Raw genomic sequence first — 22,539 nt, 5'->3', positions numbered from 1 at the left:
AGGTACCTTTTCTGAGGAGAAAAGCATCACTTCATATGAGAACTGTCATCGTGGTAGCTTGATACCTGGTTGATGGGGTTCTGGGAGTTCTGCTACTCCCCCGAGCCCATCATCTTGCTGATGAGTGTCGAGGGGAAACACTGGTGGTTAGTTTAGTCGGGGCTTAAGAGGCTAGATTGATGTTAATGTGTTAGTCACTTCGCCTCCACCACCACCACCACTGGTTGTAAACCCGCCAGCACCCGCCCACTGGCTGCAAACCCACAGAGCCCTACCACTTGTTGTAAACCCGTCCATACTCCACCACTGGTTGTAAACTCCCACAGCTCCACCACAAGCGTGTCCTGATGTTATACAATCATTAAGCACGACATGCGTCAATCAATCACATCATTAATCTATTTAGTGAGATGAAACGGTGAAAACGACATGCATAGAAACGATAAAACATCTAAATTACTGGGACCGTCTCAAAGCTCTCTCTCTCTGAAAATAAAACGATAAAGGTATCAAATATGCAGGCGATAAGTCACAATAACGTGGCTAAATTATGTTGACCAGACCACACACTAGAAGGTGAAGGGACGACGACGTTTCGGTCCGTCCTGGACCATTCTCAAGTCGATTGTTACTTGAGAATGATCCAGGACGGATCGAAACGTCGTCGTCCCTTCACATTCTAGTGTATGGTCTGTTCAACTGAGCATTAGTTTTTGTCTCGCCCGGGAATCGAACCCAGATTCTGGAACTAAGCGTTGTCCACTGGGCCGTATCTTCGTGCCTGTCAGTATGTCACGGTGGTATGGCAGTCACTGCCAGGACAGTCACTGCCAGGACAGTCACTGCCAGGACAGTCACTGCCAGGGCAGTCACTGCCAGGACAGTCACTGCCAGGACAGTGACACGCGCTAAATACCAGTCTTGCTGGGCTGCTAAAAACACAAAAAAAAACTAAATCCATCAACAAAAAAATCCAAATCCGCCAGTTAAAAAAATCCAAATCTGCGAACAAAAAAAATTCTCCATGAAACTAGTGACCTGACTCCCGATCACTCTCTCAAATACTTTTATTATGTGGGACGTTAGTGCAACTGGTCTATAATTCTTTACCAATGGTTTGCTCCCTCCCTTGTGTAGAGGGACTGTCCTTGTGTAGAGGGACTGTCCTTGTGTAGAGGGACTGTCCTTGTGTAGAGGGACTGTCCTTGTGTAGAGGGACTGTCCTTGTGTAGAGGGACTGTCCTTGTGTAGAGGGACTGTCCTTGTGTAGAGGGACTGTCCTTGTGTAGAGGGACTGTCCTTGTGTAGAGGGACTGTCCTTGTGTAGAGGGACTGTCCTTGTGTAGAGGGACTGTCCTTGTCTAGAGGGACTGTCCTTGTCTAGAGGGACTGTCCTTGTGTAGAGGGACTGTCCTTGTGTAGAGGGACTGTCCTTGTGTAGAGGGACTGTCCTTGTGTAGAGGGACTGTCCTTGTCTAGAGGGACTGTCCTTGTGTAGAGGGACTGTCCTTGTGTAGAGGGACTGTCCTTGTGTAGAGGGACTGTCCTTGTCTAGAGGGACTGTCCTTGTCTAGAGGGACTGTCCTTGTGTAGAGGGACTGTCCTTGTGTAGAGGGACTATGTCTGCTGCTTTAAGCGCATCTGGTATCTCCCCCGTGTCCAAGCTCTTCCTCCACACTATACTGAGTGCCTGTGCTACCGGCACTTTGCATTTCTTTATAAATATTGAATTCCATGAGTCTGGACCCGGGGCTGAGTGCATGGGCATGTTTTCAATTTCTCTTTCAAAATCTGCCACGTTCGTGTTGATATCAGTTATATTTACAGGGGTTTGAATATCACGCATAAAGAAGCTGTCCGGATTTTACACTTTCATGTTGTTTATTGGAATGCTAAACATGTCCTCATACTGTTTTTTTTTTAGGATTTCACTTATTTCTTTGTCATCCTCAGTGTATGAACCTTCACTAGTATGAATAGGTCCAATACTGGCAATGGTTTTTGCTTTTGATTTCGCATATGTGAAGAAATATTTTGGGTTTTTCTTTATTTCTTGAATTGCTTTCTGTTCTAGTTGCCTTTCTTCAATCTGATATCAGTGTTTCAGTTTCTGCTCATTTCTTCAATCTTCCTATTTAAATTATTCCTTCTTTGTTGGGAAAGTCGTGACAGCTTAAGTATTTCTATTATTTTTTTTCATTCCTTTATAGTGCCGTCTGTGTGGCAGAGAACAGTACATGGTACCCACTGTGACAGAGTACATGGTACCCACTGTGACAGAGTACATGGTACCCACTGTGACAGACAACAATACAACAGTCCCAGTGGCGAAGCGGTAACACACTCGACTAGCATTTCGAGAGCGCTTTTGCCTGGGTTCGTATCCTGGCCGGGGAGGATCTACTGGGCGCCAATCCTTAGCTATAGTCTCTGTTCACCCAGCAGTGAAATGGATACCTGGATGTTAAATAATTTGGCGGGACGTATTCTGGGGGAAATTAGGATTAAGAACTTGCCCGAAACGCTACGCGTGCTAGTGGCTGTATAAGAATGTAACAACTCTTGTGTACATAAATAAAAAAATTAGTTCCCACTGTGGCAGACAGGATATGACGTCCTCTTATCCTGTTTATCAGAGATATATATCTCTCAAGGACTTGAGCAGTTTTGGTTTTCCTGATTTTCTCACATCTCTTCCTTTCTGCCCAACTGTCGGTTCACCTTCAGTTTACCTAACCTTACTTTGAGGTTGTCTGGGGTTGGTTGGAAGGATGTAAGGCCCGTATAACCAGGCGTCGTGACTGGCTCTGGTCACCAGTGTGTCAGACGCCATTGCTCGCCCTCTGAGGTAGGGAGCACGGCCAGGTTTGTTAGTGTTGCGGCAAGAGGCGGCTCCTTTATTGTGCACACCCATACTACCTTGTCCCTGGATCGTACCTGGTTGATGGGGTTCTGGGAGTTGTTCTACTGCCCAAGCCCGGCCCGAGGCCAGGCTTGGCTTGTGAGAGTTTGGTCCACCAGGCTGTTGCTTGGAGCGGCCCGCAAGCCCACATACCCACCACAGCCCGGTTGGTCCGGCACTCATTGAAGAAAACTATCAAGTTTTCTTTTGAAGATGTCCACGGCTGTTCCGGCAATATTATGCTCGCTGGGAGGATGTTGAACAACCGTGGACCTCTGATGTTTATACAGTGTTCTCTAACTGTGCCTATGGCACCCCTGATGCCAAGCACCTGACGTGTCTAGCCCAGGAGAAGATAAATATTCTGAATATTACAAAAGCAATATCTGGCTTTGCTGGTGCTGGCAGCTACACCCATTCTCTCTGGTCTCCACTTGGTGTACTCCATCTAGGAACTTCGTGGTTTACTTCGGAACATTTCATGAATGAAAGGAGACTCGTATGAAGAAGTGCCTGGCACTTGCACTTAAGAGTGCAAGTGGCAGGATTAATATAAGACACAGTACGTGGTGGGCAGCGGGTGGGAAGGTAAACAAACTCACTGCCACTGTATCTCTTGGTAATCCACCCCCCTATATAGCCCCACACTGCTCCCACTAGACTCCCCACAGTGCTCCCACCCCCAGCACACATGCCCCCTCAACCCCCCCAACTCCCCTCACCAAGGCTTACCACCCACTGTCCTAATTCCCTGGCATGAGCAGCCTGTCGCGAGGGACCTACAGGAAGGGGCTACGTTACACGCACCCTCATACCCAAACACCCGCCATTGTTTAACTCTAGCAGTTTATTGTGGCTTCTACCACCGTCCAAACTGTCTATAGAGAAGTTAGTCTAACGCCTGCCACCTTGACCCAGCTATCCAGTGAGAGGCTATGTGGATGCATTCCTATATAGTAGGCAAACTTAAGATGGCTATTATAGGCATCTTATAATGAGTAGATGACTTCTCACTCCTGTTAGCAGGATCAGTTTCCCCTCATCCTTAGCTCATGGTAAGTCTTGGCACCAGTGTCTCAGATATTTCCCAAGTGTCAATTATTTTGTATCTCTCCAACCTGCGTTCTTAAAGAATACATAATGAAACATTTTAAGCAGTCCCAACCATTTACATGTTTTATTAAGTGATTCGGGGACAATAAGAGATCTTTGCACGTTCTCCAGGTCAGTAATTTCTTATTTCAAGGCTGGAGAAATTGCTGACCTGGAGAGTGTGCAGAGATCCTTTACTGATAGAACCTACCCAGTAAAATATCTAAACTATTGGGAACGACTAAAATGCCAAAATCTGTACTCTCTTGAGCGCAGGCGGGAGAGGTACATAATAATTTACACGTGGAAAATAGTAGAGGTGCTGGTCCCAAACCTGCACACAAAAATAACATCACATGAGACCAGAAGACATGGCAGGATGTGCAGAATACCCCCGTTGAAGAGCAGAGGTGCAACAGGTACTCTGAGAGAGAACTCTATCAACATCAGAGGCCCGAGACTGTTCAACACGCTTCCACTACACATAAGGGACATAACTGGCCGACCCCTCACAGTGTTCAAGAGAGAACTATCAACATCAGAGGCCCGAGACTGTTCAACACGCTTCCACTACACATAAGGGACATAACTGGCCGACCCCTCACAGTGTTCAAGAGAGAACTATCAACATCAGAGGCCCGAGACTGTTCAACACGCTTCCACTACACATAACTGGCCGACCCCTCACAGTGTTCAAGAGAGAACTATCGACATCAGAGGCCCGAGACTGTTCAACACGCTTCCACTACACATAACTGGCCGACCCCTCACAGTGTTCAAGAGAGAACTATCAACATCAGAGGCCCGAGACTGTTCAACACGCTTCCACTACACATAACTGGCCGACCCCTCACAGTGTTCAAGAGAGAACTATCGACATCAGAGGCCCGAGACTGTTCAACACGCTTCCACTACACATAACTGGCCGACCCCTCACAGTGTTCAAGAGAGAACTATCGACATCAGAGGCCCGAGACTGTTCAACACGCTTCCACTACACATAACTGGCCGACCCCTCACAGTGTTCAAGAGAGAACTATCGACATCAGAGGCCCGAGACTGTTCAACACGCTTCCACTACACATAAGGGGCATAACTGGCCGACCCCTCACAGTGTTCAAGAGAGAACTATCAACATCAGAGGCCCGAGACTGTTCAACACGCTTCCACTACACATAACTGGCCGACCCCTCACAGTGTTCAAGAGAGAACTATCAACATCAGAGGCCCGAGACTGTTCAACACGCTTCCACTACACATAACTGGCCGACCCCTCACAGTGTTCAAGAGAGAACTATCAACATCAGAGGCCCGAGACTGTTCAACACGCTTCCACTACACATAACTGGCCGACCCCTCACAGTGTTCAAGAGAGAACTATCAACATCAGAGGCCCGAGACTGTTCAACACGCTTCCACTACACATAACTGGCCGACCCCTCACAGTGTTCAAGAGAGAACTATCAACATCAGAGGCCCGAGACTGTTCAACACGCTTCCACTACACATAACTGGCCGACCCCTCACAGTGTTCAAGAGAGAACTATCAACATCAGAGGCCCGAGACTGTTCAACACGCTTCCACTACACATAACTGGCCGACCCCTCACAGTGTTCAAGAGAGAACTATCAACATCAGAGGCCCGAGACTGTTCAACACGCTTCCACTACACATAACTGGCCGACCCCTCACAGTGTTCAAGAGAGAACTATCAACATCAGAGGCCCGAGACTGTTCAACACGCTTCCACTACACATAACTGGCCGACCCCTCACAGTGTTCAAGAGAGAACTATCAACATCAGAGGCCCGAGACTGTTCAACACGCTTCCACTACACATAACTGGCCGACCCCTCACAGTGTTCAAGAGAGAACTATCAACATCAGAGGCCCGAGACTGTTCAACACGCTTCCACTACACATAACTGGCCGACCCCTCACAGTGTTCAAGATAGAACTTGACAACACCTCTAAAGGATACCTGATCAACCAGGCAGTGACTCATACGTCATGCTGCCAGCAGCCGCGTCCAACAGCCTGGTTGACCAGTCCAGTAACGAGGAGGCCTGGTCGGGGACCGGGCCGCGAGGACATTGATCCCCGGAAGCAATGCAAGGTAACCGCAAGGAAACCTTATAATGCTTGAGTATGTCAACCTGTCTCTGAGGAAGAAGTTCACGGTATTCCACGGTGGTTTCACGGTATTCCACGGTGGTTTCACGGTGTTCCACGGTGGTTTCACGGTGTTCCACGGTGGTTTCACGGTGTTCCACGGTGGTTTCACGGTGGTTTCACGGTGTTCCACGGTGGTTTCACGGTGTTCCACGGTGGTTTCACGGTGTTCCACGGTGGTTTCACGGTGTTCCACGGTGGTTTCACGGTGTTCCACGGTGGTTTCACGGTGTTCCACGGTGGTTTCACGGTGTTCCACGGTGGTTTCACGGTGTTCCACGGTGGTTTCACGGTGTTCCACGGTGTTCCACGGTGGTTTCACGGTGTTCCACGGTGGTTTCACGGTGTTCCACGGTGGTTTCACGGTGTTCCACGGTGGTTTCACGGTGTTCCACGGTGGTTTCACGGTGTTCCACGGTGGTTTCACGGTGTTCCACGGTGGTTTCACGGTGTTCCACGGTGGTTTCACGGTGTTCCACGGTGTTCCACGGTGGTTTCACGGTGTTCCACGGTGGTTTCACGGTGTTCCACGGTGGTTTCACGGTGTTTCACGGTGTTCCACGGTGGTTTCACGGTGTTCCACGGTGGTTTCACGGTATTCCACGGTGTTCCACAGTGGTTCCACGGCGTTCCACAGTGGTTCCACGGTGTTCCACAGTGGTTCCACGGTGTTCCACAGTAGTTCCACGGTGTTCCACAGTGGTTCCACGGTGTTCCACAGTGGTTTCACGGTGTTCCACAGTGGTTCCACGGTGTTCCACAGTGGTTCCATTGTTCCACAGTGGTTCCACGGTGTTCCACAGTGGTTTCACGGTGTTCCACGGTGTTCCACGGTGGTTTCACGGTGTTCCACGGTGGTTTCACGGTGTTCCACGGTGGTTTCACGGTGTTCCACGGTGGTTTCACGGTGTTCCACGGTGGTTTCACGGTGTTCCACAGTGGTTTCACGGTGTTCCACGGTGTTCCACGGTGGTTTCACGGTGTTCCACGGTGGTTTCACGGTGTTCCACGGTGGTTTCACGGTGTTCCACGGTGGTTTCACGGTATTCCACGGTGTTCCACAGTGGTTCCACGGCGTTCCACAGTGGTTCCACGGTGTTCCACAGTGGTTCCACGGTGTTCCACAGTAGTTCCACGGTGTTCCACAGTGGTTCCACGGTGTTCCACAGTGGTTTCACGGTGTTCCACAGTGGTTCCACGGTGTTCCACAGTGGTTCCATTGTTCCACAGTGGTTCCACGGTGTTCCACAGTGGTTTCACGGTGTTCCACGGTGTTCCACGGTGGTTTCACGGTGTTCCACGGTGGTTTCACGGTGTTCCACGGTGGTTTCACGGTGTTCCACGGTGGTTTCACGGTGTTCCACGGTGGTTTCACGGTGTTCCACGGTGGTTTCACGGTGTTCCACGGTGGTTTCACGGTGTTCCACGGTGTTCCACGGTGGTTTCACGGTGTTCCACGGTGGTTTCACGGTGTTCCACGGTGGTTTCACGGTGTTCCACGGTGGTTTCACGGTGTTCCACGGTGGTTTCACGGTGTTCCACGGTGGTTTCACGGTGTTCCACGGTGGTTTCACGGTGTTCCACGGTGGTTTCACGGTGTTCCACGGTGTTCCACGGTGGTTTCACGGTGTTCCACGGTGGTTTCACGGTGTTCCACGGTGGTTTCACGGTGTTTCACGGTGTTCCACGGTGGTTTCACGGTGTTCCACGGTGGTTTCACGGTATTCCACGGTGTTCCACAGTGGTTCCACGGCGTTCCACAGTGGTTCCACGGTGTTCCACAGTGGTTCCACGGTGTTCCACAGTAGTTCCACGGTGTTCCACAGTGGTTCCACGGTGTTCCACAGTGGTTTCACGGTGTTCCACAGTGGTTCCACGGTGTTCCACAGTGGTTCCATTGTTCCACAGTGGTTCCACGGTGTTCCACAGTGGTTTCACGGTGTTCCACAGTGATTCCACGGTGTTCCACAGTAGTTTCACGGTGTTCCACAGTGGTTTCACGGTGTTCCACAGTGGTTTCACGGTGTTCCACAGTGGTTTCACGGTGTTCCAGTGGTTTCACGGTGTTCCACAGTGGTTTCACGGTGTTCCACAGTGGTTTCACGGTGTTCCACAGTGGTTTCACGGTGTTCCACAGTGGTTTCACGGTGTTCCACAGTGGTTCCACGGTGTTCCACAGTGGTTCCACGGTGTTCCACAGTGTTCCAGTGGTTCCACAGTGGTTTCACAGTGGTTTCACAGTGGTTCCACAGTGGTTTCACAGTGGTTCCACAGTGGTTTCACAGTGGTTTCACAGTGGTTCCACAGTGGTTTCACAGTGCTCCACAGTGGTTTTACAGTGCTCCACAGTGGTTCCACTGTTCCACAATGGTTTCACAGTGTTCCACAGTGTTGTACACCACCTTGTACCAAGAGGCCGAGGGCTGGAACTGGTGGCCCCGCTGGGATGGAGCTTGGCATGGAGGCCCCAGCTATTAAGACGAACACTGCTTGGTTGAAGTGCTTGAATAATTACAGAGGTGACCAAGAGGATGCCTACACAATGCCTGCACAATGCCTGCAGGTGGAGCCTCCCACATGCTGGAACGCGACCCACAGCCCTGGACCAACAGGTGATAGTGGAGACTAGGGCCAGAGATGACAGTACACACACACACACACACACGCACACACACCAGCTCACATAACATCACCATGAAGGTAATGGTTTTAAACACAGTTTATCAACTTTACACACACAGGTCCTGGGTCCTAGAATGTCCGTATAGAGCTTTTGTCTCTTCTTAGAATACCTTAGAGATGTGGCGTGAAACAGGAAGTAACTTCATTCTTTTATCACCATACACCACCCCCCCCCCCTCCGTCTCCAGGAAGAGCAACGCCTCATACGATTTACCACATAAAACTTTCTCTACAACACACACACACACCCACACAAAACACACACTCCACCATACACCTCTCTCCCTCCACCCAACACCACTCACACACACACACACACCCACACAACACACACACTTCACCATACACCTCTCTCCCTCCACCCAACACCACACACACACACACACACACCAACTTTCCCTGCCTGAAACCATTCAGTAGAACAACTTAATTACTTAAGTCTCTCAAATCGTATTCCTTGGAGCGCAGACGAGAGACTAATAATAATTTACACTTGGGAAACATCAAGAAGAACTGGGCGGAAATGTGTGTGCACGCACGCACGCACGCACACGCACACACACACACACACACACACACACACACACACACACACACACACACACACGCACACACACACACACACAAAACTTCCGAGACTAGGAATGGAATGCAATTATCAGGGGAAAAGCGCCAAGCCATTACGACTATACAGCACAAAGAGGCATAACAGGAAGTGCAAAATATCCCCTTTGAAAAACAGAGGTGTATTAGGCACGTTGAAGGCCCTGACAGCTGAGTAGACTGCGCTCGGGGTTCGTAGTTCTGAGGTTTCGGGTTCGATCCCCAGCGGAGGCGGAAACAAATGGACAGACTTTCTTTCACCCTGATGCCCCTGTTAGCTAGCAGTAAATAGGTACCTGGGAGTTAGACAGCTGCTACGGGCTGCTTCCTGGGGATGTGTAACAAAAAGGAGGCCTGGTCGAGGACCGGGCCGCGGGGACGTTTAGCCCCGAAATCAATCGAAATGGAAGCCGATTACGCGTCGAGAGGTGGAACCCAAGAGCTGAAGTTCATCCCACTGACAAGAACGACTAGGTTGGGAGCAAGTCTTACCGTTACTCCTCGCGGGTCACGCCAACAGCTCACGCAGAACATGGAACACACACGCGCACGCAACTTTTTGTATATTACACATTAAACGCTGTGAAAAACCTGCTTTGCTTCGACAAGTGGCCAACGGGCTAAATCACCACACAAAGTACACCTTGGCGACACCCACCCCCACACACAAATGCTTTACGGGATCACCATAGCCCGTGCTACATGGACACTTCGTCCTGAGTAGCTGAATCTTTAACAACAAACAACACACACATGCAACATGTTCAACCAGGTGACGTCTTTCTTCACTGATGGCTGAAGTGAATGACTCCAGTCTGGTGTTTAGGTAGTACTAGCGCCGTGTACCTGGAATATACCTGTGATGGGTTCCTGGGAGTTTTGTTCCCCAAGCCCGGCTTGGTCCAACAGGCTGTTGCTTGCGGCGGGCCGCAGCCCCATATCCGGTACACAACACCAAACAGGTTATCTTGAGAGGTTATCTTGAGATGATTTCGGGGCTTTAGTGTCCCCGCGGCCCGGTCCTCGACCAGGCCTCCACCCCCAGGAAGCAGCCCGTGACAGCTGACTAACTCCCAGGTACCTATTTACTGCTAGGTAACAGGGGCATTCAGGGTGAAAGAAACTTTTGCCCATTTGTTTCTGCCTCGTGCGGGAATCGAACCCGCGCCACAGAATTACGAGTCCTGCGCGCTATCCACCAGGCTACGAGGCCCCTCTCATAAGGTCATAATGAGGATTTAATTACAGTTAATGCAAATAAACGAAGCTAAATCAACACTTTAAAAAAAGGAGAGAAAACATAGCGAAGTTTTCCAGTATACACAATTATTTTTCAGAGAGATTACCCTCACAACACCCGGGGGCGGCGCCCCCTGGCCACCAGAGGGGTCTCACTAGTACCGAGGGGCAGTGGTCAGCCCCCAGTACACACCCTTCTGTGTAGCACCGACGCTCAGTACCTGTCCGCGAGCATGTTCTATCCTCAACTGACTGGCTTCCTGCCTCCAGTCCTCACGCACGCCCCGCCCCGCCCCCCTGTACTCCACGCCCCGCCCCCCTGTACTCCACGCCTCGCCCCCTCTACTCCACGCCCCGCCCCCCTGTACTCCACGCCCCGCCCCCCTGTACTCCACGCCCCGACCCCTGTACTCCACGCCCCGCCCCCTCTACTCCACGCCCCGCCCCTCTACTCCACACCCCGCCCCCCTCTACTCCACGCCCCGCCCCCCTCTACTCCACGCCCCGCCCCCCTCTACTCCACGCCCCGCCCCCCTCTACTCCACGCCCCGCCCCCTCTACTCCACGCTCCGCCCCCTCTACTCCACACCCCGCCCCCTCTACTCCACACCCCGCCCCCTCTACTCCACGCTCCGCCCCCTCTACTCCACACCCCGCCCCCTCTACTCCACGCCCCGCCCCCCTCTACTCCACGCCCCGCCCCCTCTACTCCACGCCCCGCCCCCTCTACTCCACGCCCCGCCCCCTCTACTCCACGCCCCGCCCCCTCTACTCCACGCCCCGCCCCCTCTACTCCACGCCCTGCCCCCTCTACTCCACGCCCTGCCCCCTCTACTCCACGCCCCGCCCCCTCTACTCCACGCCCCGCCCCCTCTACTCCACGCCCCGCCCCCTCTACTCCACGCCCCCCCCCTCTACTCCACGCCCCGCCCCTCTACTCCACGCCCCGCCCCCTCTACTCCACGCCCCGCCCCCTCTACTCCACGCCCAGCCCCCTCTACTCCACGCCCCGCCCCCTCTACTCCACGCCCCCGCCCCCTCGCGTCCACCCCAAGTGGCTGAACAGGTGGAGAGAGAGAAGTCGTCGGCTCGCAACCAGGAATTGCGGGTTTAATCCCTGTGGCAGGACAGAAACATTTCACCTGATGCCTCTGTTCACCTAGCAGCAGATATGTAACAGATAGTTAGACCGTGAGCCACGGGAGACATCTCCCGTCACGCAGGGTGCAGTTGCACCTCCACAGATCTCCAGTATCAGCTATTGATGCTGGTAATGGCTCAAAAGGGGCCACCACTTACGGGCTATTCATGCCCGTGTCACCTTTGGGGTGGCTTAATCTTCACCAATCATCAACCGGGAGCCCCACACCAGGAGGTACCGGTGGAAGCCAGCGTGGTGACACCGGTGAAGAGTGAGTATGACTTCACCACATACACTACTTTCTCCGGGCCTCGGGCTGCTACACTACACTGGATGAACAACCCAGCGGGTTTTCTTCCTATTGGGGAGTGTTGTACATTCTGTTATGGCGGTGTGTTCACTCACAAGATGAGTGGCGCTGCCCAATAAACACGGACAGCACGCTGGACTTGTGATCCTGTGGTCCTGGGTTCGATCCCAGGCGCCGGCGAGAAACAATGGGCAGAGTTTCTTTCACCCTATGCCCCTGTTACCTAGCAGTAAATAGGAACCTGGGTGTTAGTCAGCTGTGACGGGCTGCTTCCTGGGGGTGGAGGCCTGGTCGAGGACCGGGCCGCGGGGACACTAAAGCCCCGAAATCATCTCAAGATAACCTCAAGATAGAAGATAGCATAACAGCTGACAGCTTCGTCAGCTAGTGTAGAATATCAGTTACTAATTTATGCATCAAAACATTGGGTTAAGCACTCGGTTCTGAGGTACGACCGGCTCAAAGGGTTATCTTGAGGTTATCTTGAGATAATTTCGGGGCTTTTTGGTGTCCCCGCGGCCCGGTCCTCGACCAGGCCTCCACCCCCAGGAAGCAGCCCGTGACAGCTGACTAACACCCAGGTACCTATTTTACTGCTAGGTAACAGGGGCATAGGGTGAAAGAAACTCTGCCCATTGTTTCTCGCCGGCGCCCGGGATAGAACCCAGGACCACAGGATCACAAGTCCAGCGTGCTGTCCGCTTGGCCGACCGGCTCCTCCCCCCTTTTCTCCTCCCTCCCTCCCCCTCTGAAACGGACTGTGACTCTTCTGTTGCACAAGTACCTTCTGAATCATGGCAACAGTCTTCCCTTAATTCTAAGAGAGACTAGTTGTTCTAAGATTAGTTCTCTGTTTGCTGTATCTAAGGCAAGCAGTTTGGAGATTAATAAATGCCGCACACGAGAGCTTGACCTCTGGTTAATGAAATACTCAGGAAAGCAAGTCTGAGTGCTTCTTCTTCCAAGAAGGAAACTTGACAGGTTAGCAACAAGTTAGGATCTAATTTGTCTAATAATTAACTTGTCGACTATAATCTTCTCAGAAACGTTACACATACAGGATGCCAGGGAGATTGATCTGATTATTTTTTTTTATTTGGCATGATACCTGTTTGATACCTGGTTACCTTACCTTGAGGTAACCTTGAGGTGCTTCCGGGGCTTAGTGTCCCCGGGCCCGGTCGTCGACCAGGCCTCCTGGTTGCTGGATTGATCAACCAGACCTCCTGGTTGCTGGATTGATCAACCAGACCTCCTGGTTGCTGGATTGATCAACCAGGCTGTTGGACGCGGCTGCTCGCAGCCTGACGTATGAGTCATAGCCTGGTTGATCAGGTATCCTTTGGAGGTGCTTATCCAGTTCTCTCTTGAACACTGTGAGGGGTTTGCCAGTTATGTCCCTTATGTGTAGTGGAAGCGTGTTGAACAGTCTCGGGCCTCTGATGTTGATAGTTCTCTCTTGAACACTGTGAGGGGTTTGCCAGTTATGTCCCTTATGTGTAGTGGAAGCGTGTTGAACAGTCTCGGGCCTCTGATGTTGATAGAGTTTTCTCTGAGAGTACCTGTTGCACCTCTGCTTTTCAACGGGGGTATTCTGCACATCCTGCCATGCTTCCTGGTCTTATGTGATGTTATTTCTGTGTGCAGGTTTGGGACCAGCCCCTTTACTATTTTCCACGTGTAAATTATAATGTATCTCTCTCGCCTGTGCTCAAGGGAATACAGATTTAGGCTCTTTAGTCGGTCCCAGTAATTTAGATGTTTTACTGAGTGGATTCTAGCAGTAAAGGATCTCTGCACGCTCTCCAGGTCAGCAATTTCTCCAGCTTTGAAAGGGGCTGTCATTGTGCAGCAGTACTCCACTCTAGAGAGCACTAGCGTCTTGAAGAGTATCATCATCGGTATAGCATCTCTAGTGTGAAAAGTTCTTGTTATCCAACCTGTCATTTTTCTTGCAGTTGTGACGGCTACTTTATTGTGTTCTTTAAAGGTAAGGTCTTCCGACATGAGTACACCCAGATCCTTTACATTGCCTTTTCGTTCTATGTTATGATTTGCCTGAGTTTTGTACGTGGTTTCCGTTTTTATATTTTCATTTTTTCCATAGCGCATGAGCTGGAACTTCGTTAAGCACCATATTACTTTCTGTAGGCCATAGAAAGACCTGATTTACATCTGACTGGAGGTTTGCCGTGTCCTCTATGTTGCCTACTCTCATGAAGATCCTAGTGTCATCTGCAAAGGATGATACAGTGCTATAGGTTGTGTTCTTGTCTATGTCCGAAATGTTCCAGGTACTAACAAGATAGTGATGTATATCTAGGAGGAGGTCGTATATCCTTGATGTATGTCCTTGATGTATATCCTTGATGTATATCATTGCATAATGATCGAGCAACATACTGGCGTAAACAACGAACAAATCCACAAGGGCCGTACCCTGTCGTAGCTCAGTCGATTAAGGCAGTGTCTGGGATGCTCCCGGACGCAGGTTCGAATCCTCGCCACGGCCCTTGTGGATTTGTTCATTTGATGCATCACGTTAGTGTGATCTGTGTGTGTGATACTGGCGTAGTCTGCAGGCGAGCGGCGAGCGAGTTGAGGAGTATTAGGATGAGAAATCTTGTCAAATTTGTTCCACATTTGGAGTGAGAATGTTGCATTACTGACGCCTTGCAAGATCTGGTGACCCACCCGTCATTATGTAATATGTTGAGGGGTATGACGTATAATGTATGCATCATACTGGCGAGCTAAGAACGCTGTCATACATGGTTATCTTGGGGTTATCTTGAGATGATTTCGAGGCTTTAGTGTCCCCGCGGCCCGGTCCTCGACCAGGCCTCCACCCCCAGGAAGCAGCCCGTACCAGCTGACTAACACCCAGGTACCTATGTTACTGCTAGGTAACAGGGGGCATAGGGTGAAAGAAACTCTGCCCATTGTTTCTCGCCGGCGCCTGGGATCGAACCCAGGACCACAAGTCTAGCGTGCTGTCCGCTCGGCCGACCGGCTTCCTAGTTATGGCGGGACTAGCGCGCCCAACCAATGTGGGTATGTGGGTATAGGGTTACCGTGGGTTAACCATGTGTTGAGCCCCGGGTAGTGCCAGTGCCTCCCACACCCCCACCACAATGGCACTAGAAGCATTTCCACACGCGGCACCCACATCTCTTCCTCCGACGGGTTGGCAGATGATTACTTCCCACCATGGGAACTGTCTAGCCCTCGACCTATATAACCCCGCCCCCCCCCCTCCCACGGTGGGAGCCGTCTCTTCCCCCCACGGTGGAATATCCTCCTCCCTGGGGCCAGATTCACGAAAGCACTTACGCAAGCACTTACGAACCTGTACATTTTTTATCAATCTTTGGCGGCTTTGTTTACAATTATTAAACAGTTAATGAGCTCCGAAGCACCAGGAGGCTGTTTATAACAATAACAACAGTTGACTGGCAAGTTTTCATGCTTGTAAACTGTTTAATAAATGTAACCAAACCCGTCAAAGATTGAGGAAAGATGTACACGTTCGTAAGTGCTTGCGTAACTGCTTCGTGAATCTGGCCTCCTGACCTATATAACCCCTTTGTTGTGAACAGACAAGACGAAGACAGTAGAGAAGAGTATACACGTTAATGTAAGCGCGGGAAGACCATACCTTGAGGTTACCTTGAGGTGCTTCCGGGGCTTAGTGTCCCCGCGGCCCGGTCACGTGTATACAATGAATGTTTTGCTGGGAATGTAACTGAGCGAGCGAGGTAGGTGGGTTGGTGTGTGGGAGGGGGGGGGGGGGGGAGGCCGCCCCCCACACATGATGTGGGGGGGGCTTCAGCTGGTGCCACTACCACAATCACCACCACCACACAAACCACAATCACCACCACCCACCACCACCCACCACCACCGCCACCACACAAACCACAATCACCACCACCACCCACCACCACCCACCACCACCGCCACCACACAAACCACAATCACCACCACCCACCACCACCACCACACAAACCACAATCACCACCACCCACCACCACCCACCACCACCACCACCACCACCACCACCACCACCCACCACCACCACCACCACCCACCACCACCACCCACCACCACCGCCACCACACAAACCACAATCACCACCACCACCCACCACCACCGCCACCACACAAACCACAATCACCACCACCCACCACCACCCACCACCACCACCACCACCACCACCACCACCACCCACCACCACCACCCACCACCACCGCCACCACACAAACCACAATCACCACCACCACCCACCACCACCGCCACCACACAAACCACAATCACCACCACCCACCACCACCCACCACCACCACCACCACCACCACCACCACCACCACCACCACCACCACCACCCACCACCACCACCCACCACCACCGCCACCACACAAACCACAATCACCACCACCACCCACCACCACCGCCACCACACAAACCACAATCACCACCACCCACCACCACCCACCACCACCACCACCACCACCACCACCACCACCCACCACCGCCACCCACCACCACCGCCACCACACAAACCACAATCACCACCACCACCCACCACCACCACCACCACACAAACCACAATCACCGCCACCCACCACCACCACCACCACACAAACCACAATCACCGCCATTAACACCCGCCAAGAATCTAAAAGATTAACAAAATAAAAGTCTGGATCTCTCTCACATTCTCTAGATATATTGTGGAGATCGGGGGGAGGAGGAGGGGGGGGGGGGGGGGGGGGAATACCGGTAACAACCACTTGGGCTGGACGGTAGAGTGACGGTCTCCATTCATGCAGGTCATGGCGTTCAATCCCCCGAGACCGTCCACACAAGTGGTTGGGCACCATTCCTTTCCCTCCGTCCCATCCCAAATCCTTATCCTGACCCCTTCCCAGTGCTATATAGTCGTAATGGCTTGGCGCTTCCCCCCCCTGATAATCCCCCCCCCCCGTTATATTGAACACAGGGACAGTAGCTTTGCTTCACAAAGGCACCAAAGGAGCAGCCTCAATAATAACGAGAGAATGATGGCTTTACCATCACATACCACTAGAGCCCCGAAATCATCTCAAGATAAGGGAGGGGCCTCGTAGCCTGGTGGATAGCGCGCAGGACTCGTAATTCTGTGGCGCGGGTTCGATTCATGCACGAGGCAGAAACAAATGGGCAAAAGTTTCTTTCACCCTGACCGCCCCTGTTACCTAGCAGTAAATAGGTACCTGGGAGTTAGTCAGCTGTCACGGGCTGCTTCCTGGGGGTGGAGGCCTGGCCGAGGACCGGGCCGCGGGGACACTAAAGCCCCGAAAGCATCTCAAGATAACCTTAAGATAACCATCACATACACACACTTGTCTGTTACTCATTAGTTCAAATTTTGTAGTGAAGACAAATTAAAAACAAAAAATACAATATGTCTTTACATTATTCCATACGTGAGGCTGCGAGCAGCCGCATCCAACAGGCTGGTTGACCAAACCACCAACCAGGAGGCCTGGTCAGAGACCGGGCCGCGGGGGGCGTTGATCCTGGGAATCAGCACAAGGTAACCAGGTACAATACAAGTACACTGCCGGTGCTGTTGAGAGAGCACTTTCTCCTGGTGCCATGTGAAGGTACTTAGAGAAGAGTGCCTCCACCTGGCACTCTCTCACCGCTCCCGACACCTCCACGGGCGACACCTGGGGCCCACACACCCCCATGGGCGACACCTGGGGCCCACACACCCCCACGGGCAACACCTGGGGCCCACACACCCCCACGGGCGACACCTGGGGCCCACACACCCCCATGGGCGACACCTGGGGTCCACACACCCCCACGGGCGACACCTGGGGTCCACACACCCCCATGGGCGACACCTGGGGTCCACACACCCCCACGGGCGACACCTGGGGTCCACACACCCCCACGGGCCACACCTGTGAGGGAGCCAGCAGGTGTTGGTCTTGTGGCGCCAGAGAAGACCTGGCGGCTGTCAGCGAGGGGCGTGGCGAGTCGACCCATAACACTACCGCCACCTCTAGTGTGTTCCGTGCAGGCCACATGTCCTGCTCGTCCTCCTAGAGTCCCCCAACGTCAAGAAATTGTCGTACTAAAGTGCCCTTACCCTAACCTACCAGAGGAACCCAAAACAGAAAACGGGACAGTTTGTCAATTTCGCGAGTCACTCCTATTTAATAATACGACAGTTTTTGGTCCTTGGGGTAGAATATACGTCAAAATGCGACGTGCTATTAGCAGGATGGGTTGTTAATAGTGTTCTCTGATTGTGCCTATGGCACCTCTGTTCTTCACTGGACCTCTGATGTTCATACAGTGTTCTCTGATTGTGTCTATGGCACCTCTGCTCTTCACTGGACCTCTGATGTTCATACAGTGTTCTCTGATTGTGCCTATGGCACCTCTGCTCTTCACTGGTTCTATTCTGCATTTTCTTTCATATCGTTCACTCCAGTACGTTGTTATTTTACTGTGTAGATTTGGGACCTGTCCCTCCAGTATTTTCCATGTGTATATTATTTGATATCTCTCTCGTCTCCTTTCTAGTGAGTACATTTGGAGAGCTTTGAGACAATCCCAATAATTTAGGTGCTTTATCTCGTCTATGTGTGCCGTATATGTTCTCTGTATTCCCTCTATTTCAGTAATCTCTCCTGCTCTGCAGGGGGAAGCGAGTACTGAGCAGTACTCAAGACGGGACAACACAAGTGACTTGAAGAGTACAACCATTGTGATCACAACCACTGTAATTTAGTCAAGCCTGGCCTCGGGCCGGGATTAGGGAGTAGAACTACTCCCAGAACCCCATCAACCAGGTATATGTGGGCCTGCGGGCCGCTCCAAGCACCAGCCTGGTGGACCAAACTCTCACAAGTCAAGCCTGGCCTCGGGCCGGGCTTGGGGAGTAGAAGAACTCCCAGAACCCCATCAACCAGGTATATGTGGGCCTGCGGGCCGCTCCAAGCAACAGCCTGGTGGACCAAACTCTCACAAGTCAAGCCTGGCCTCGGGCCGGGCTTGGGGAGTAGAAGAACTCCCAGAACCCCATCAACCAGGTATATGTGGGCCTGCGGGCCGCTCCAAGCAACAGCCTGGTGGACCAAACTCTCACAAGTCAAGCCTGGCCTCGGGCCGGGCTTGGGGAGTAGAACAACTCCCAGAACCCCATCAACCAGGTAACCGGATATCAACCAGGTCCTCATACTCTTGTTATTGTCCCGTGTGGCACGGTCAACTGCTACCTTACCGGTAGAGAAAGGCTCACACTGTCAATTCCTATCTCGTTGAATTACTTTTCTATCGAGAACAGAACTAGTCGAGTTCCACCACTAAACCTACCTGTTCTTCCGTGAAGTTCCGCGCCAGTAACTCTCACACTTACCTTAAAATACAGCTATACAGCACTTACTTTCATGATGGGGCCTTTGGTACATGATCACCAGACCCATCACTCGCCCCGGGCCCCATCACCCGCCCCGGGCCCCATCACCCGCCCCGGGCCCCATCACCCGCCCCGGGCTCCATCACCCCCATCACCAGATACTCACCTGGAAGTAGAAACAAATGATCTCATTAGTAACAGAAACATCTCTGAGCCTGTTATATATATGTAGAAAGGGAGAGTGACAGAGAGAGTGACAGAGAGAGTGACAGAGAGAGAGAGAGAGAGAGAGAGAGAGAGAGAGAGAGAGAGAGAGAGAGAGAGAGAGAGAGAGAGAGAGAGAGAGAGAGAGAGAGAGAGAGAGACAGAGAGAGAGACAGAGAGAGAGACAGAGAGAGAGAGAGACAGAGAGAGAGAGACAGAGACAGACAGACACAGACAGACACAGACAGACACAGACAGACAGACATATGTTGACGTAGGATAAACGCGCTGGCAGGAAAATGGACGTTGTTGTCGTTTTTAGATTCAGTTACTGGGAACCAAAAGTTCCAAGTAGCACCGGCTATGGTGAGCCCGTAGTGGACTTGGTGGCTATCATGGTCAATGATGTACTCAAGAACCACATTCTCAACACCACCACAGAATAAGGAAGTATAATTACACGTGGGAAGGTCTTCTACAAGCTACCGGGACTCTTACAAAGACCTTTCAAGGCTGCTACACCCAGATATCCCAAGATCACACACCCAGATATCCCAAGACCACACACCCAGATATCCCAAGACCACACACTCAGATATCCCAAGACCACACCCAGATATCCCAAGATCACACCCAGATATCCCAAGACCACACCCAGATATCCCAAGACCACACACCCAGATATCCCAAGACCACACCCAGATATCCCAAGATCACACACCCAGATATCCCAAGACCACAAACAGGAAGCCTTAGACATATCCAGGGGTCCCTTCCCTAAGCTACGCTACTGACCTACAAAGGGTCGGTGACCTCTGACCTTTCCCAGGATGCATGACCCTCAACAGTTGTCATACTCCCAAAGTATCTCTTTAACTACAGAGGCATCAGGAGAAACATGCCCAATCGTTTCTACCCTGCCCGGGTATTGAATCCGGATCTCTTGAGTGAGAGGGCGCTGAGGGTGTAGATCCCTGTGATTGGTCCATTTCCTCCGGTTCTGGCCCTAATTGCATCGTTACTACCCCCTAGTAATTGGTCCATTTCCTCCGGTTCTGGCCCTAATTGCATCGTTACTACCCCCTAGTAATTGCATCATTACCAGCACGTCTTGGAAGACGTGGTATAAACGACGGTGTCAGGCGGTAAGACACAGCATATCTTACCACCGACGTGGACCACGATTCATCCAGTATTGATCACCTTACGAAACCTTTACATCTTCAATCATGGCGGCTTTGTTTACACACGTTTACACCGTTCATGAGCTCTGACGTCCCACCACATTGTTTACGACAACAATCTTGGGTTGGGGACATTTCCACGCTCGCAGACTGGCTTAATATAAGTAAACAAAGCCGCCGTGATTACAGAGCATCGTAAGTATTAAGGGGCCCGGGCATCGTAAGTATTAAGGGGCCCGGGCATCGTAAGTATTAAGGGGCCCGGGCATCGTAAGTATTAAGGGGCCCGGGCATCGTAAGTATTAAGGGGCCCGGGCATCTTAAGTATTAAGTGCATGATAAATCCTGGTCTTGGGCCCTGAATTTACCGGCATGTATGGAGGTACAAAGGTTATCTCTACGCATGCGCTTTGGCTAGATATCCAAGATTGTATCTTCACCTAAGTCATTAGAGAACATGTGTAACAGCCTTCTTGGAGGATATCTCACACAGGAGACCTTAGAGAACCCGTGTACCAGCTTTCTTGGAGGATATCTCACACAGGAGACCTTAGAGAACCCGTGTACCAGCCTTCTGGGAGGATATCTCACACAGGAGACCTTAGAGAACCCGTGTACCAGCCTTCTGGGAGGATATCTCACACAGGAGACCTCAGAGAACCCGTGTACCAGCCTTCTGGGAGGATATCTCACACAGGAGACCTTAGAGAACCCGTGTACCAGCCTTCTGGGAGGATATCTCACACAGGAGACCTCAGAGAACCCGTGTACCAGCCTTCTGGGAGGATATCTCACACAGGAGACCTCAGAGAACCCGTGTACCAGCCTTCTGGGAGGATATCTCACACAGGAGACCTCAGAGAACCCGTGTACCAGCCTTCTGGGAGGATATCTCACACAGGAGACCTCAGAGAACCCGTGTACCAGCCTTCTTGGAGGATATCAAAGGAGACAAGTGTGTTTTGGTTTGAGAGTGACGGAGATGAAGATGCTGTCATCTCTTGACGGGTCCACAGCAGCTGGGCTCATGGGGCCGGCCACGCCCTTGACACGTGGGCCCTGGTGGGATGTGGAGGCTGTGGGTGGGGATGTGCTCCTGTCGGTGCATACGAGACAGCTCCTGTCGGTGCATACGAGACAGCTCCTGTCGGTGCATACGAGACAGCTCCTGTCTCGAGACGAGGACATTGATCTCCGGATACACCTTTAAGCCAAAGTAGCCAGCCACAGATGGAATATAGCGCAACTCTCTCTTATCTACATAATTGTGGGTGACATGATAAGCATCTGTCAGCTGTTGGTGAAAAGTTCTTGTTGGGGGGGGGGGGGCAGGGGGGGGAGGGTGGTGGGTGAGTGCTTAGCGGCTGTCATCCATTGGAGACTGTGCGAGTGAGGCAGATTAAATCATTCATGGAACACCTGCTGGCAAGGTGCGAGTCTGTCTGACTCTGTCTGACTCTGTCTGACTCTGACTCTGTCTCTCTCTCTCTCTCTCTCTCTCTCTCTCTCTCTCTCTCTCTCTCTCTCTCTCTCTCTCTCTCTCTCTGCCTCTCTCTCTGCCTCTCTCTCTGCCTCTCTCTCTCTCTCTCTCT

At 51.8% G+C, this 22,539-nt stretch overlaps 1 protein-coding gene across 10 annotated transcripts in view; it reads right to left on the bottom strand.

Moving 5' to 3' along the window:
* The window catches only part of RhoGAP93B (MyTH4 and RhoGAP_KIAA1688 domain-containing protein RhoGAP93B), a 192,291-nt gene that overhangs the window by 62,044 nt on the left and 107,708 nt on the right, over positions 1-22,539 (bottom strand). The window contains exon 1 of one of the 10 annotated variants that reach the window (XM_069309084.1): positions 10,885-10,941. The exons of 8 other annotated variants lie outside the window; for them this stretch is intronic. The gene's annotated coding sequence lies outside the window, so the exon portion shown is untranslated. Of the gene's footprint in view, positions 1-10,884; positions 10,942-22,539 lie in introns of those variants that run through there. One more of the 10 variants, XM_069309085.1, reaches the window with a different exon arrangement.

Source organism: Procambarus clarkii, chromosome 64 (genome assembly GCF_040958095.1).
Source record: "Procambarus clarkii isolate CNS0578487 chromosome 64, FALCON_Pclarkii_2.0, whole genome shotgun sequence".
NCBI lineage: Eukaryota > Metazoa > Arthropoda > Malacostraca > Decapoda > Cambaridae > Procambarus > Procambarus clarkii.
The sequence above is the reverse complement of the archived record's forward strand: the minus strand, read 5'-3'. Positions and strand labels throughout refer to the sequence as shown.